Below are 18,967 nucleotides of genomic sequence, written 5' to 3' on the forward strand. Positions count from 1 at the left end.
TGCCGCGATTTACGAATATCGGTAGAAAGAACCACATTTAACCCGTTGGTTAATTGTGCTTCCTTTAGTTAACATGTATCTCTTTTTTTTTAAAAGGAGGAAAGAAAGAGGCGACCACCAAAACCCCTTCCTTATTCTTTCGTTCTTTTCTTACATTTTTTTTTATTTTATTTTATTACTGGTAAGGACGCGTTTCGTGCGCGTGGAATCTTTTTCCCTTTATTTGTCCATATCGATAAATAGGAGGTGTGAAATATTTTTGAAATAACACGCGGTTTACTGCCTGATCGTTGTCAGTGATTTATGGTTGTTTCCTTTTACCGTTCTTCTTTCCTTCTGGGAAACACAGCTTGGCCCCATCCGTCTACCAGGTGTTCGTAGTTAACGTATAAAAATTCTTCTATACATTCGATACATTCTTCTGCAGGTTTTATTAGTACGATTATTATTTCGCACTTAGTGCAGTTTGTTTGGTTGTCTGCTGAGTCCTTATGGACTAGATTGTGGGGTGGTAGTGTCATACTCCTCCTTGGTTGATATTTTATTATAACATTCTTGGCAGATTTTAGAGTAGTCTTCAGTATTTTGATAGATGTTCCCCCGTGCTTGTATGACACATCGGATTTCCATCAATTTTAAATAAGTTTCAGGGTGATCTTGTGGTCTCACGCCGTCGATGGGTCTTTGCCGTATTTCTTCTGTTATTTCAGGAGTCCATTGGAGTTGATGATATATTGGCATTATTATACTGGAACTGACGATCAGGTAGTTTTTCTATAGAATGGAAAATGATTCCACGTTCACGATTACGAAGAATATTAAACTAAAATATTGGTGTATACGTGTTGGTTATATATATATATATATATATATATATGTTTTCATTTATAAGGCGGGTTCGACGTCGGCTGTGATTTTTGTGTGCAGCTCTGCATCCTAGTTTGACAAGTACTCTAACGTTGTATGCTCTGTTGAATTCGCTGTCGGTTTTCATATGTAGTTTTACGAGTGCCGCTCCTTGTCTCAAGGGATGTATGATGTTAATCCATCCTTGTTATTTTTCTAGAAGGAGTTGACATAAGGCGTGTCCTCCTGGGCCAAGTGGTTTTGTTGGTGGGGGCCTTGGTATAGGCTAACCCGCAGATAATGGCCTGCCATGGCAATTCTTTGAATCTATCTTCTAGGATGTAAACATCGTTCGCGTGGTACCAGGTTGTCCTGCTCCAGTCGCCTAGTACTACTTGGACCATCCAGATAGGCTTGTCGATGCTTCTGATGAAGCCGCGTTTCCACGTTTATTATTAGATATTGGTTTGATGTGCGATATTCGTAAACGATTAGGATGTACTATGCGGCTGTTTTTCTTTATTTTGATCTTTACATTATTTTTATTTAATATCTCTAAAATTTCATGAGGTCCGGTATACTGGTCTCCGAATTTACCTGGTTTCGGTCCTTTTAACAAGAATACCTGATCTCCGGGTTTAAAGGTCTGAGGGTTTAATTTTTTGTCGTAATATTTTTTTGATTTGACTTTTGCTGTTACTACGTTTTCGCGCGCATTACGTTGAATCGTGTGAAGTTGTGTGACAAGATTTATTAAATAGTCTTCATAATTTGCTAATTTATCTTCAGGTGGAAGAAGTTCATTTGACGGAACTCGTGCTATTTTTCCGAAAACTAGTTCGTACGGAGTGTGTTTTGTGGCTTCGTGTATGTACGCTAGTATTATAATTGAACATAGCTAATCCGATCCATCTGTCCCATTGTTTTTGCTCGTTTGCGTATTGTTTTAAGTATTCGCTGAGTGCGTGATGTGATCTCTCCAATGATCCGTTTGATTGAGGATGAAAAGCTGTTATGCGAAATTTTCGTATTTTGAATAATTTGGCAATTTTCTTCATTAAATCGCTAATAAAATTTCTTCCTTGATCTGTAAGTATAGCTTTCGGCGCTCCGAGCACGCAAATAAAACGGTCTACAAAGGCTTCCGCAATGGTTTCTGAGGTTTGGTTAGGTAGCGGTATCCCCATACAATATTTTGTTAGCTGATCTTGTAATGTTAATATATTCGTTGCCTCTTTCGGTCTTAGGTAGTGGGCCTACGATATCCATAGCTACTTTATCAAGCGAAGTGCCAGGCGTGTCTGTGATTATCATTGGTTGTTTTGTTTTAACTCGAACGAGTTTTTTCAGTTGACATTGTAAACATTGTTGTATGTGTTTTTGAACGTCTGATTTCAAATTTTCCCAATAATAATTGTGTTTAATTCTATTATATGTTTTGGTTACTCCGCGGTGTCCTCCTGTTGGTGAGCAATGCATTTCGTCGATTATGACAGAACGCAAATCCTTCGGTAGATATTTAATTTGTCCATTGCAAATAATTATTTTCGTAGTTGAGTTAATAAATATCAATTGTAGTTGTACCTTGATATTGTTCCAGGGAACGTTATTAATGAAATCGGTTTTTGCAATGCTAATTGTTTCTAATTTTAAATTTTTGATAACGTTATTTAAATCTTTCAAGGTTTTTAAGATGTGATCTAGAGTTGCCGTAGGGCCTACTCGTTGTTCGTCGTTAACAGGTAGCGCGATATGATAGTAGTGTTTGTATTTTATGACCTTGGCTTTGCCCAAGGTAAGAGATCCTAAATTTGGTAGTTCGTTTCGCTCGGAAAGTTTCTGAGATCCTGAGTCTAAAGGATTTCCTTGGGTGTCGACAAAATATGCTACGTTATCTTTTCGTAGGAATAATAATTCGCGAGAATCTATGATGTTGCTTTTAATTATTTTATTTTCGATAATTCTGGGTTTCGCTTTCCTTGCCTTTAGATTTTGATTTATAATGTCTTCTTCGTCTTCTTCTTCCTCTTCGGTGTCGAGGTCCTTGTCTGATGTGTCGTTTTTTTCTTTGTTTTGTTCAATATTATCTTCTTCCTTAGTGGTTTTTTGTTTATTACCTTGTCCTGCAGTTTGGCTTCTTGTCTGTATCTTGTCTATTCTGTCTTGTTTAGGTGGATCGTGTATTAATACTTTTTCTGTAGTTTGTATTATGGTCGGTTCATTTATTTCTTCGAGTGTAAAAGGTATAGAATCGTTATTGTTTTTGACAAAATTAGCTTCAGGTATGGGTTCTTCGTTATCTGAGAGATATAAATGAAAATCGTCTTCCTCTTCTTCTTCTTCGCTATCTGATTCTTCTAACATTTTTGAAATTATTTCTGCATCTGCGGGGTTGTTTGGATTTAAGGTTTTTCTTTCTTTTATTAGTTTACAATCGATTTCTTCTAGATTTATTGGATTTCTTGATAATGCGTCTGCATTTACGTTAGTTATTCCTGCCTTATATACGACATCGTAATCGTATTCGGCTAATTTTAGTCTCCAGCGTAATATTCGCATGTTTGCGTCTTGAGCATTTTTAAACCATAATAATGGTTTATGATCGGTGACTAATGTAAATTTTCTCCCATATAAATACGGTCGAAAATGTTTGACGCAATATACTATAGCTAAAGCTTCCTTTTCGTATGTGTCATATTTTATTTCGTTATCGGTGAGGGTTCTAGAAGCGTACGCGATCGGTCGGTCTTTATTTATTTCTCCCTGTGATAATATTCCTCCTACTGCTATTCCTGCGTCTGTGGTTAAGATAAATGGTTTCGAAAAGTTAGGATATTGCAATACAGGTTCTTCACATAATTTTTGTTTTAAAATTTCGAATGATTCTTCTTGTACGGCTGTTCATTCAAAGCGGGTGTCGTTTTTCAGTAAAGAAGTAAGTGGTTTTGCAAATTTAGAAAAGTTCGATATGAATCGTCTATAATAACCTGCAAGTCCCAAAAATTGTTTAATATTCTTCGGTGTTTTGGGTCTCGGAAATTGTTGTACTGCTTCTAATTTTTTTTTGTTCAGGTTTTACTCCATCTTTGCTAATTACGTGTCCTAAATATGTTACTTCATTTTTTAGAAATTCACATTTGCCTGGTTGTAATTTTAAGTTGGCTTTACGAAGTCGCTCTATTAATGCGTTATATTTTCGTTCATGTTCTTCTACAGAGGTAGCATAAATAACAATGTCGTCCATATAGACAAATAATTCCTCGCCTTGTAATCCAGTCAATACTAGGTCCATTAATCGTTGAAAGGTAGCAGGTGCATTTTTTAATCCGAAAGGCATTCGGTCGAATTCATAATGACCGAAAGGAGTGGTAAATGCTGTTTTATGACTGTCGGCAGGATCCATTTTTATTTGATGGAATCCGGAAGCTAGATCGCATACTGAGAAGTACTGTGCTCCTCCTAATTGATCCAATATATCTACGATGTTGGGTAATGGATAAGCGTCACCGATAGTTTTGTCGTTTAACGCTCGAAAATCGAGAACCATTCTCCAGCGTTTGTTTCCCTTCGAGTCTCCTTTCTTTGGCACGATCCATATGGGCGTATTATAAGGTGATTGAGACGGTTTTACGATGCTTCCTTCTAACAGTTCTTCTACCTGCTTCTTTATTTCTTCTTTGTGTAATGGCGGGAATCTATACTGACGAGTGTTAATCGGTCGATCATCTATAGTGGTTATTTGATGTTGTAAAACATGAGTAGCGGTCAGTTTTTCTCCAGGAATATGAAATCGATCTTGACTGTTTGTTATTAATTTTAATACGTTCTCTTGTTCTTCTTTATTTAGATGTTCTAACCGCAGTAATTCCATAATTTGAGTAAATCGAGTTTCCTTTGATTGTTCGGAAACTACTAGGCAGTTATGTAGATCGATATTTTCTACATTAATTTGGTGTTTTTCTTTATGATTTAATTTTCGTTTTCGTGGGAAATTTTTTATAATTTCTTGAGATTTGTCAAATAAGGATGCTGAGATTTTTGGAGACGGTCCTTTTTTATTCTTGACTGTTTTATTATTTATTTTTTCAATATCTTTATTATATTCTTGAGCTTCTTTTAGAAGATTTTCCATTGTAACTTGAGAGGTTTCTAATTCATTTTCATTATTTATAACAGATAACCCAGTTTTTGGAAATGTAAGTTTTGGAAGGGATAAACGATCCTTTGAATTTTTGGAAAAAGGTTGTGTCGAATTATGAAATGAGGTTTGGTAACTTCCCTCTTCGGAATCGACGGAGCTAGAATTTTCTGACAAGGTTTGACATTTTTCCTTCGAAATTCTAGGAATTTTTTCTTTTGGGAGATTTTTATAACTTTCTTCTCCAATAATTTTTGGATTATCAAAATTTTGAGAAGAGGTTTGGTAACTTCCCTCTTCAAGGATTTCTGGATCATTATAATTTTCAGGAGAGGTTTGGTAACTTTCCTCTCCAAGGATTTTTGATTTATTATAATTTTCAGGAGAGGTTTGGTAACTTCCCTCTCCAAGGATTTTTGATTTATCATGATTTTCAGGAGAGGTTTGGTAACTTCCCTCTCCAAGGATTTTTGGATTATTATAATTTTCGTTTAAATAATTTTTATTCCCTCTCTTTCTTTTAATTTTATTCTTTCCTTGAATCATTATTGAAAATTCATCCTCATTGTCTCTAAATATCATCGTATCTTTATCTTCATGGTCTGTGTTAACGTTAGTCTGGTCGTTATCTGACCCCTCTTTCTTGTTATCAATAATTTCGATATCGTCATTAAATAGTTCGTTCAGTGGTTTTAAACGAAGTGTCGGTACGCGAACTTCTATTTCTTCATCTAGAGTGCTTATGACATTTAGATATGCTTTTCCAGAAATAGTTTCTACGATAGTATCTCCTAGGAAAATTCCATGTTCTATTTTTAATTTCGGTATATATCCTATTTTAATCTCAGGGTTCTCTATCCTCACAAAAAATAGCGATTCTGATCTTGGAGATACTATTATGGTTTCCGGGGAGAAAAAGGGCACATTAATTCCGGAAATATCTAAATGTCCTTGAGCGTAATCTATTTTTGAAAAAGTTTGTTTGAAGAAATCGTTTCCTAATATTCCGGATTGTGGAATCGGAAAATCGTTGGCAATGATGTGAAATAATACCGGTAATTCAAAAAGTGTTAGTGTAATTTCTCCTAGGGTATAGACAGGATAATTGTTTATGCCATTTAATTTTAAAATATTCGAATAATTAATACTTGTATTTTTGGGCACAAAATTTTCTTTAATTATATTCGGTCCGGATCCCGTGTCTAACATAAAGGTTATTTGAGTGGTAATTTTATCGATTTCAACCTGTACCGTAGGCACGCGACTATGTTTGTCGAGGCTTATAGTTACAGGCCTGATTTCGGGTTCGTAGTTATTTACTTGGCTTGCCGCTGCACGGATGGGTGTGATGTTCGCTCGGCCCCCGATTTTACATCCGATGTCGAGGGTCCGTTGTAGTTTCCTTGCTCTTTTTCTTTGCGGCGATTGTTACTCGTAATTCGTAATTGACATGTATCGAGAAGATGGCCCTGTTCTTTGCAATATCGGCAGAATAAATTGTCTTTATGTGTTGGTATTGGATTGATTTTAGAGCGGCAATTTCTAGAGATATGGCCATAATTGTTACAAGTTTGACACACGATATTAGTATTGCGTTCATTTTGTTTCTTCCAACAATTATTAGCCGAGTGACCGGATTTATCGCACCATTGGCAAATTACTAAAGATTTATTTGTTTGTTGATTAAAGTTATTCTGTCGACATGATTTTGCATTATGACCAATCTTAGAGCATAATTGACAAGTAATGACCTTTTCCTGAATTACGTTAATTGATTGTCGAGATCGTGGGTCGCGTAACCGACATTTATCTGCGCTATGCCCGCGTTTTTTACAAATTTGACAGATTAAAATATCCGTTCCTGTGTTTCCGAAAGGATTTTGATTTTGTGGTGAAAGTTGAGTGAGCTTTCGACAACTACTTGCTGCATGTCCTTCTTTATAACAGATTTGGCAGACTTCTCGAGATAGATTAACAGGTAGCGGTGAATGTTGACTTGATTTAGCGCCTTGTCGTAAATCTGTCATTTGTTGAAGCTCTCTTTCTATTTTTAACGCGTCGACCACGGTTTCCTGTACGTTTAAGTCTCGTGCTATTCTTTGTTCTATTTCGGGTTTTAGTCCTCTAATAAAGCATTTACACATATCTGTTTCTATAGTTGCTTTTATATCCTGTTCAGGCATGGCGTTCCCTGAGCTTCGATATGCCTCTAGTATTTGTTTTCCGAGAAGTTTAACCCGATTCGCGTAAGTGACGACATCTTCATTATTTTTCTGATAAACGCAACCTAATTCTCCTTGTAATTGATAGACATTTTTGGAGGGACCGTAAATTTTCTTCAAATACGTTGTTAATGCAGCTACGGTATTAAAATCTTGATCTTGTATAGTACGACGCGCTTCCCCCACTATTCGCGTTCTTATAATTTTAGCGAATTGACACTCTGCCTCTTTAGGGAGCATAGATTTTGCTTCCTCGCATCCCTCAATAAAATAATTTAGTGGGGTGTTACTACCGTCAAAAAAGGGAACGGCTTCGACCGCGTATTTTAAAGTGGCGAAAGGATTAGCGTTAGCCATGTTTATTGGTGGACCTCCGGATTCGCCGTTAGAATTATCGATATTAATTTTGAAAATCTGATTTTTTGATATAAATCAATAAATTCGACTTGGTCGGATTCGTCGGGTAATTCACTTATTTCGGTTAAATTAGAATCTCCTAAAAAATGTACGTGTCGAGGCGTAGATGCTGTGAATTTTGATTTAGATTCACGTGTTCTGTGTGGTGTTTCTAACGCGGTCTTGTAAAGTTCATCTATTTCGTCTTTGTCCGTTGTGCTTCTAGTCCCTTTACTCATTCCTATTCCCAAAGATCGCACATTTCAATCCCGGACGAGCCCCCAATTAAACGTATGTTACGTCCTGGCCTGCACGAAGGAAAGGCCGCTCGAAGGTCGTAACAGCGTTTTCCCGAAATCGGAGTGATTTCGGGTCGAACGGACTGTCTGGCCCTTTTGCAGGTCAACGACTGGATAGTCGCTTTTACCTGGCTTATTTCAGGGGTCCGTTTGTCGGTCCTTTTCGGTAAGGGAATTAAATCCATTTTACGCGGGATAGGACCTTGTGCGATCTCGGGGGATATATGAAGGAACGCAGGGGTTTAAATAAGACTTTAAATTCGCGTAATGTAAATAATTATCATTTATTCAAAAAAAATAAAATCTTAATAATATTCGGAGAATTAGACATTTGAATTTGTGGACATGTATAAACAATTATATATGAGTGTGTGTGTAACGTTGATGTGCTATGAGGCGGTTGAGGATTCGCGTTGGCTTTTGATCGTCTCGTTTCAATCGGAGAGCGCGTTTCAATGCTCGACGAGGCAGCGATTTCCACTACTTATTAAGTTTAGTCGCGATTCCGGGGATTACTTCCGTGATCGTAGAAGAATGAAAGTACTCACTGTATATTATTTGGTGAGCGGGTTGGCAGCTATAGGTTGATCTTCAGGATCGATGGTTCCTTCGAGTGGTGTGGGCGAAGGTGTAGGTTGACTGGTAGCTGGTTGTTGAGCCCCGACGGTCACAAAATATATGTTTAATGCGAGGATCCAGAAGTGTGTAACTGCCACGACGTAGGCGGAATTAATAGAGAGCATTCTTGGAAGATTCGCTGCTTTTATACTATTCGTCTGCCCTTCCTATAGGGCAAAGGGCGTCTTCTTTTCTTGTGACTCATAGTCATACGTTCGGTGTTTAATCCCCTTTGCGCAACGTATTGCTTCCTTGTATGAAGAGTTCTTTCCTAATTCCGATCTTTGGTCTACTGATAGCGTGTGTCGATCGTGATATTTCAACATTACCTATGACTTATTGATCAAAGTGTAGGTTTCGTAATCTCACCGATCGAGTTGTTTCACAATCACTGTCTTTCTCCGTTTAATTCTTATAACTAATTTCGGTCTTATAATTAATATGTTCGCGGAACGCGAATCTGCGTAAATCGGGGAGGAGAAAAGAATCGTGCAGTCCACAGGACGTAACACTGCAATAAAATAAAGACTACTATCAGATGATACTTTACATACCCAAGATTTGTATCGGTCGTCTGTAAGCCAAGCTTCGCTTACGAGCTTTTCGGGGCTTCGTTAATTCAACACATATTTTTCGTTACTTTATACTATTTGTTAAAGCGAAATATATATACTGATCAAGAGCTAATTGCTCGAAAACGAGAGATGTTTATAGTAAAACGGTCTACAGCTGACTCGACGAATTTCGAAGACATAAATGTCAAAAACCTGTCGCTAGATTTTATTGTGTCAAACAGCTGATTGGAGAGCTGCTTGACAAGACGAGACGCGCGGTAAAACGATCAACACGCGCAAAAAAGGTAAACACGGCTCGTCGGGAAGCCGAATATAATGATTGAAATACATTTCCCAATATACAATATTTTAAATTTTTTGACGGAAGAAACCACCACCTTCTCACAGTTTCCGTTGAGCAACAATATGTACGTCGTACATTAGTACAAAATAAATAGGGAATAAAAAGAATAAAATCTTAAACAATATTTATAAATTAAAATATTATTTTATTACAATTATTTCTTTAAAGATAAAAAATCTTTTTTAATAGAAAGGTGTATATATTGGCCAAGTGGATTTTTATATATAAAATATACTTATAATTATTATTAATTAATAATTATTTTTAATTAAAATTTTAAATATAAGTTTCTTAATTTATGTTTAAAATATATTAATTTTATTAATATTATTTTATAATATTAAATATATTTTTTATATTTTATATTTTCTTTTTGCATATTGGGTTGCATCGCCTACTCGCTATCGCCAGTATTCCGGATTCGCTCGAAATTCGTAGCTCTATTCTATCAAAAGAAAATAAAGGACAAAAGATATATACCTGTCCTCTTCTACAAATGTTCGAAGGACAAGGGTTCTCATCTTTTCGGTGCGCTCTGCGCTGCCGACCTACCCCCTCCACTGCAAGATGGCTGTCGCGAAGTGGCTGTCGCGCGTGAAATCTTGCATCACTGGTCCGTCGACGGTTTCGTGGCGTCTGTGAACGCGGCCCTGAGGAAAAACGAGGAGGCTCCTAAGCTGGACAGCGCAGCCTCCCGTCTAGAGAGTTACGACGTCGTGGAATCTAAAGGTCTCGATGAGGAGGTGGAGAAACTGATCAAACTGTACAGCAATCTCGACATTACCACGACGCCGATGCCCGGGTGTCCGAAGGGCAGCCTGAGAACCCTCCTTCGAGAGGGGGATTTGAAACTCAGAGACGCCACCAGCAAAGTATGCGACAATGTTATTTATTGTTAGTCAGATCAAAATTACTTTTATATGAATAAAATGAAACTATATTCAGAAATATAAGTATATGAGATTAAAAGAGAATATCCATGATTGTCAATAATAAGCGAAATAATTGAAAATAATTCTGTTGTAATTTGACTTATTTTATGAAGTAGTTTCTATAGCTAATTTTTTTCTATATCTTAAAGATAGCAATTATTTAATTCTCACTGTGTTGAAATAAGAAATTACGGTCTATTAATTATCCTTTACAGATGGAAGTGCACGTACTATTATTGACCGACATGCTATTGATTTGCAAATCTACAACGAAAAAAATGTTTAAGATCATTAGGCAACCGTATGTTGTCGACCGCATACGAATACACGAGGTCAAAGAACCGTCCAGTATAGGATTGGTTTATCTTAATGAGTACGGGACAGTTTCGGCCGCTTTAATCCTGAGCGCCGGTGACCCGAAACTAGCCAAGGTGACTCGACAAACATCACGAATTACGACAAAGTTCGCGGAATGTTGATTCACTGTTCCGTTCGATTTAGATTCGTTTGTAGTGTACCTTCATTAACCACGGTCTTCACTAATGTCGCTTAACTAGATATAATTATAGTTGAAATTAAATTTTTATCTTTCTTTGTAACTAACAACATGTATATACATAATGCAATTTTTTAATAATCTAGAGAAGATTGAATTAATTAAATTTAAAGTTAAAATTGGTCGATGTCGGTGAAACCGCAAACCTTCATGATTTTAGCTAATGCGGTTTCTAGTTTACGAGCGGAAGTTGTTTTAAACTAACAGTACCACATGCTTTTTCAGTCGTGGATGGAATCCTTGAGACACGCTCAGCAACAATTCATATTGATGAAAGCACCGTCGCTCGGTGCCGAGCCAGTAATGAATCTGGCACCAGTTAGCAGGCAACCGAGTACTTTGGGCGACGGCGATTTCGAAACGGAAGAGTGCGAGGGGACCTTTCCAAGAACTCCGCGTGGCAGTAGCAGAGCCTCACATGTTAGCAGTCTCACTCATAGTCATAGGTATGTTTCGAAAAGTAAAAAAAAAGAAATCTCGAAGTCTTGTTGTATTTAAAATGCCTATAAAATGCGTTCCATCATTTCTAGCGGTAGTATGGAGATGGAAGGCGCGTCTCAGGGAAGTAGCAGCTTTCTACCCAGTTATAATCCGAGCAGAAACGTCAGCGTGGAGACGAACGAACAACCGCGAGCGTCGAGTTCGTTGTCGTCGGAGGAAGGTGGCGAATCGAGTTCCGGGCATAATCACAGATCCATGCACATAAGATGAGCGCGATGTTGAAACGTACAAACTTTCGCGATTTCACATTGATGAATCGCAAAGTAAATGGACTGTAATAACATCTCTATTAAAACTCATTGTCCGAATCAGGCGTTCGTTATTGAGTAAATCACCGACGCCGAACACGCTGAGTGTCCAAGTACCGTATTCGAGTCTGGGTCAATCGCTACCCAATCTAACACTGGCTACCTCACCGCAAACTTCTACCGTGTCGCCGACTCCACCGAACTCATTGCTCATCGTGCCGCAGATGACAAAGAGCAAAGACACCCTGCTCTCACCAGGACACCGAGGTAGCAATTACCGACGCGGATCTCTGTGCCTGCGTTTGTCACACTTTTCCGGGACCGAATTTCAATAAAAGACGCACTAACGTAGTCTTGCACACTCTCTAACTCTGCACGCTGATTAGATCATAGTAACATGTAAATTACTATATCACGAGTACTTCTTATTTAGAGCTTCTCTATTTCAAAACCACATGTCTTAATGCCATTTGCTTATTTGTATATTTGTGTTGTATCTTTTTTTACATTTATTTTACACAATTATTTTGCGATAATCAATTGCTTATGTTGTGTCTTGTAATATCCTTCATCTACAAATTCTATGTTAATCTCGGTATTAAGGTTTTTTTTTGCGCTGAAGATGGCCCTAAGAAGGATCCGAAACGTCCGCGAATATTTTATTAAGATAATTTGGATCTAAATAAACGATGTGCGTTTGAATGCTTATATAATACATTTAATTTTTTAAAAAATTGCGCCCTATTAACAGCGCCTAGGCTCATATTGCCATTTACTCAGTTTAATGTTTATTTTACAACTTTTGTCAAAAATATGATTTTTATCTTGTTTTTTTATTTTCGGGATTGAAAGATTAGAAAAGATTGGCTACTTTAATCAAAATTCTTCATTAATAATTAAGTGTATAAATTGATAAATAATAATATATAGACATTTTCATTCATCTGTTGCACATGTTTGTTTACATATTTATAAATTGTATTTTAAGAAAACATAATCATATAGGAATGTACATTTTCCAAGAAGTGAAGAAGATAATACGTTATCATGCGATTGTAGCATGTATCGTGAAATTATACGTTACGTGTTACATAATGATTTGTCATGCTGTGCATCAGATCTATAAAATTGAAAGATACGACAAAGTAATGTAGGATCGGAATTATTTTAAATTATAATATTGTATCGCGTGAATAATTTATCTTAGATATTGCGAATCGATAATAAAAGTATTTGTCTCGACCGTTATATTTACTCGAGACAAACTCGGCATTATAATATGGACGCAAACAAAAACAGTGTAAGTCGACTCGGATTGTTTCGTGAGACAGCCAAGTAAAAACAATATCTCCGATTACCTTGACGAGGTCGTAAGACAAAGCAATAACCGAAAAGTCAAGAATTATCTAGAAGTCTAAGCGAAAGAAATAAATACAGCCGATTAACTGTCGGAAGGAACAGTCCTCGCTCGAATTTAATACCGTTGACATTGCCAAATTATATTGTATCTTGAGCCAAATATATTCTATCTTATTTTTCACTGAGGGATTTAGAACAATTTCTTTACTGCCGTTCATCTGCGCTTACAATTTTGGGGGCTCAGCCGGGATCTGACGTGAGTTGACGCTGCGAAATTGGAAAGGGAAATTGTTAGTGAGAAGATTAGAGGAGATAGGGTGGGCAATTGTGAATGGAGGGAGATGTAGCAGGAGATGAGGAGGGGAGCTGGACGTACATGGGGCCGAATGGGAGATCAGTCATTGATTATGTGATTGTGAAGGAGGAGGTGAGGGAGGAAATTATGAGGGTAGAGATAGGAGATAGGATTGACTCGGACCACATGCCGGTAGTGGTAAGGAAAGAGGTGGAACTGGTCGGGAGAGGGGAAGAAGGAATTCAGGGAGAGGTTAGGAGTGATAGGGGAGAGGCAGGGAGATGAACAAGAAGAGAGAGGGGTAGAGGTGGAGTGGGGGAGGATGGAAAGAAAAATACAGGAAGTGCTAAGTAAGGGAAATGGGGGGGAAAGTAGGGAGGAGAGAAGAAAAAGGGGAGGGTGGTTTGATGAGGAGTGCAGAAAAGATAAGGGGGAGGTGGCAAAGGAGTTGAAAAGATGGAAGAGAAAAGGGGGGGAGGGAAAGGAATTAGAGAGGAAAAGAATAAGAGAAGAAAGAAGGAGTACAAGGGATTATGTAGGAAGAAGAAAGAGGAGGAGAATGAAGAATGGACTAGGAGGGCAGTGGAAGCGAGGACGGAGGGGCAGGTATGGGAGGTAATTAGGAAAGAGAGGAGAAGGGGGAAAGGAGGGGGGGAGAAGGGATTGAGATGGAAGAATGGAACAGTTATTTTAGGGATTTATTAGGGGAGGTGGAGTCAAGAGTGGTGTTGGGAGGAAGCAGGAGGATAAGGGAGAAGGTGGAAGATCAGGAAGATCAGATAGAGAGGGGAGAAATTAGGAGGGCGATAGGAAGGATAAAAGATGGGAAGGTGGTGGGGGTGGATGGAATACCAGGAGAAGTGTGGAAATATGGCGGAGAGGGGCTAGAAGAGTGGGTGTGGGAATTATGTAATAGGATATGGAAGGGGGAAGGATGGATTAGAGAATGGTGTGAGGGATTGAATACTGGAAGAGAGGGGAGAAAAGTTCTGGACAGGGAGGGGAGTGAGGCAGGGGTGTCCTCTGAGTCCGCTGCTGTTTAATATGATGATGGCGGACTTGGAGGAGGAGATGAGGAAAGGAAGATGGGGAGGAGTGAGGTTAGGAGAGGATGGAAAGATTAGGTAGATATTTGGAGGGGAAGGGATTGAAGTTGAATGAGAGCAAGTCGAAGGTGATGAGGTGCAGGAAGGGGGGAGGGAGGCTGAAGAAAGCTAGTTGGTATTGGAAGAGAAAGAAGTTGGAGGAGATAAAGGAGTACAAGTATTTAGGCTATATGTAGTACAAAGGAATGGGGGGCAGGATGGACAGGTGCGGGAGAGGATGAGGAGGGGGGCAGCAGTATTGGGGCAAGTATGGGGGATAGGAAAGAGGAGATTTGGGGGTAATTGGGGGAGGAGAGTATGGCTTTTCGATGCGTTAGTGTGGACGGTTTTAGAATATGGGGTTGAGATATGGGGGTGAAAGGAGAGAGAGGGATTGGAAAGGGTGCAGGAAAGATATATGAGATGGTTGTTAGGAGCGGATTGGGGAACGCCGGGGTATATGATAAGGGAGGAGCTCCAAAGGAAAAAGTTAAGATCAAGGATGGGAAGAAGAGCGTGGGGATATGAGAAGAGGTTGGAGGAGGGTAAGGGAGGGGGGTTGGCGAGAGTATATTTAGAGGAAATTAAGGAGAGGGCTAAAAAGGGAGGGGAAATGTCAGAGTGGGAGAAAGAAAGAAAAGAGTTCTTTGAGGGTAAAGGGTTGAATTTAAGGGAGGTGGAGGAAAGAAGGGAAAGAGGGGAATTTAGGTGGGAGGAGGTTGAGGAATGGGAAAAGAAAGGACAGAGGGAGGAGAGAGGGGAAAAGATTGAGAATTCGGTATATAATAAATGGTACAAGCAGGTAAAGGGGAAGGGAGTACCGAAGTATCTGAGGAAAGGATGGACGGAAGGAAGGTGGCAGAAGATGGCGAAGTACAGATTGGGGAATGGGATGAGGGGACACAGATATTGGGAGAAGGAGGAGGAAAGGAGGTGTAGGATATGTGGGGGAGGGGTGGAGACATGGGAACATGTATGGGAGGAATGTATGGAATGGGGAAGGGGGGAAAGCTGGCAGGAAATGGTGAGGGAGGTACTGGGGGAGGAAGGGGAAGGGGAAGTGTGGATAAAACTGTTGGAGGAAGCGAGAGGGGGAAGGCGGTGAGGGGAGAGGGGGAGAGGGAGAGAGTGAGAGAGAGAAAGTGGAGGAGGGAAGGCGGAAGTAGCCGGAAGCGGAGGTCCAACATTAGAGTAAGCTAGTAATAAGATTGCGTAAGATAGGAGGGGGAGGGTGAGAGTGTGTGTGGAGGGGTAGTTAGAGCGTAAAGAGAGAGATGAAAGAGAGGTAAATGGTGCGAAGAGATAGGGCGAGAGTAAGGCAGAGTGGCGTGGCGTTTTGTTTTTTGTATATTGTATAGGCTAAGTCATAGGTTAAGGATAGATTATAAGTGGAAGTAAAGTTTGTGTAAAGGTTTGGGACCGTTCCTTAAGTGAAAAAGCGCCTTGTAATCCTCAAGTGGGGCAGCAATAAACGTTTCTAATCTAATCTAATCTATTAACACAATATTCGTGTCACCATTTAACATATCCGTATTATGTTAAATTAACACAAAAATTTCTGTGGACCGTTGATATTGGGACAGGTGATATTTGTTAAATTTAACACAAATTTTTCAACTGTGTACTTTTCATCTAGATTAATTTTATTTTGTATCAAAATTTTTTGAAATTAATTTATTTATACCTGTCGTCATTCATATATGTATATAAGTTGCATGAGATAAAAAATACTTTATTGCGATATACGCGGATTATTATTTAGAGTTAAATATTCATCAATCATGGAGAGAGTATAATCTCTCGAGAAAAATTAAAATCATTTCAAAAAACAATTGTCTTAATATACAATTCGAAACAGCGGCGATAAGTTTGAATCTCCAAATCCGCCTTTATATGTTCCGGAAGCTTGTCCCACACGCAGTGAACGTAATTGCCGCACATTCGCAATAAAACTGTTTTCGACACAAATTGTAGCTGTTCGGCGCTCAAATTACAAATATCGTAAGGACTTGATAGCAAGACAAACATTTTTTCGTTACTGAGCAATTCGCGGTTCCGCGCAGCTATAAATAGGCAGACGTTCGATCCAGTCAGGAGTGTGAACATGAATTTCGTGCGACAACCTGTCGCGATGTGCGTGACGAATTACGACGCCAGATTACGATCGATGGGGGACAACGCGGAGATGCGTAGACACGGTACGATACTGCCGACTACTATACGCGCGATCGTTTGCGGCCCCTCGAATTGCGGTAAAACTAACGTGTTGATTAGTTTGATAGAAAGCCCGCACGGCGTCCGCTTTGAAAACGTGTATGTGTACTCAAAATCGCTGCAACAGCTAAAATATCGGTATCTGGAGAATTTGTTGACGTCGATCGATGAAATCGGCTATTTTACATTCTCCAATAACAGTGACGTCATTCCACCGAGCGAAACATGTCCAAACTCGATTTTCGTTTTCGATGACGTGGCGTGTGACAAACAAAATACAATAAGAGAGTACTTTTCAATGGGACGCCACTCGAACGTCGACTTCTATCTCTGTCAGACGCAAGAATACCGAAACATCTTATACGCGACAACGCAAACCTGCTAATCTTGTTTAAACAGGACGGTACCAACTTGAAACATGTGTACAACGATCACGTGAATACCGACATGTCATATGAGGATTTCAGTGAATTATGTCGTACTTGTTGGCAGCAAAAGTATGGATTTCTAGTGATAGATAAGGATAGCTCGCTTACGAACGGCCGATACAGAAACGGATTTAACGTGTTCGCGATACCGCAAAACAATTAGTCGTTGCCGATGTTCTGTCGAGAGAGGTGAAACACGAGCGTTCGACACTCTACCGACATGGTTGAGAACGATAATATTCGCGAACGTGAAAAGATAGCGAAGGAGATTGCGAAAACGAGTGAAGCAATCCGCAAGAAACATCGCGCTTTGAAGACCGGTAAGATCGATGACGATATCGCGGTCAAGACCATTTTAGACCTATTATTGAGCCGCTACAAAAGATTGTCGACAACTCGATCGCGGTGAAAAACGGGCCGGAAATTACCGCAAAGATTAAAATCTTACCCATCAAGCGGTACAAGGAGGAGGAGGAGGAGGAGTTGGAAGAGGAGAAGGATGATGCGACACCGAAAAAGAGGAAACGGTCAAACCCGAATCGCTCATCGACACCGCGTACATCGAATGCTTTATTGGATGAACCGATGATAAGCTCTACACCGTTCGCGACAACGAGAATCGTACAACCTATGATACCCGAAACACTCGCAAACGAAAATGTTTTCGAAACCTCGGGCAGCACGCTCGAAACATCGTTTGTTCGAAACACATTACAAACGCTGGAAGGTCGAGAAATGTTGCGAAAGCACTTGGGACCACTGGGACAAGAGTACATGAGCACTCTCCTCGGTGGCGACAAAGAAAGGAAAATCGATCACGTGTACGGTGTCTATTTCGATAAGGATGAAATGCGTCTCGGTAACAAACGATTCGACATTGACAAATATGACTCTATAATTATAGACGAAGTGAAGTACATCGGTACACAGGATTATACGAATTGATCTTCAAGAGAATTCCCGATGATGACATTTACACGGAGGATGTATAAATACAAGAGCATATTATTGGCGACGAACGCGCATAAACGCAATTATGACACACAAGGCCAATTACGAAGCCACAGGGGATACAAGTACAAACATATAATCGCACCATTGATATCGATTGAAAAGAAAAAATCTGGAAAGAGAGTATTCATGCCTCACGCGATGGCACTAACCGACAATAAAATCGATTACATACACTGGGATGACCCCAACGAGCTAGTGGATCGGGTACGATTGCTGGACGCTTCGCGCCGAGCTGGCCACAACGCTCACGACAATGAGATCCTGTCGATCATCGAGGAATTTCGCGAAGCAGGCATTATTATAAATTGAATGGTGTCTCGACAAATCTAATCAGTCGATCAGCGTCACTCGTATCGGGGGAAAAAAATGCCTATCAACAAATTTGGATTATTCGAACCAAGAAATGATGCAACCGGCACAAGCGATCATTGGGATAGATTGGTGAAAAGTTACGTGCGCGGAAACGCTCTGTGTCGTGTCGCTACAGACTATGATGCAACCTGAAGCTGACACTGATGCCGTCAACAAACTGTATGTGGAATCCTGCGTTAAAAGATTGATGAATCAACAGAAAGAATCAGATGAGAAGCTGACTTCGTTCGAGAAGGATGTGCGGGCAATACAGATTGTGATAAACGAACCTCAATGCGCGGCTAACGCTAACTCAGAAACGGCTATCAACCTGAATGAGCAGCAGTGAACGGGTTAGGAGCGGCTATCGAACGGTTATCGAACGGCTACGAACAATTATCGAACGGCTACGAACAATTATCGAACGGCTACGAAGGATTATCGAACTGCTATCTAACTACAATGAGTGGTAGTGGTAGTAAACGGCCTAGCAACAGCTGCGAACGAGGGTACGAACAACTCAAGCAGGGTTGCGAACGAGGCTACG

The 18,967-nt window shown here is 39.6% G+C and overlaps 1 pseudogene; it reads left to right on the forward strand.

Annotated features, from left to right (window-relative positions):
- The first annotated feature begins 7,561 nt into the window (after positions 1-7,561).
- Positions 7,562-12,009, forward strand: LOC145946800 (uncharacterized; annotated as a pseudogene).
- Positions 12,010-18,967: the final 6,958 nt, after the last annotated feature.

The sequence above is a fragment of the Prenolepis imparis genome, unplaced genomic scaffold (assembly GCF_030444845.1).
Source record: "Prenolepis imparis isolate NDT839.2.m4 unplaced genomic scaffold, iyPreImpa1.0 SCAF_22, whole genome shotgun sequence".
In the NCBI taxonomy this organism is placed as follows: domain Eukaryota; kingdom Metazoa; phylum Arthropoda; class Insecta; order Hymenoptera; family Formicidae; genus Prenolepis; species Prenolepis imparis.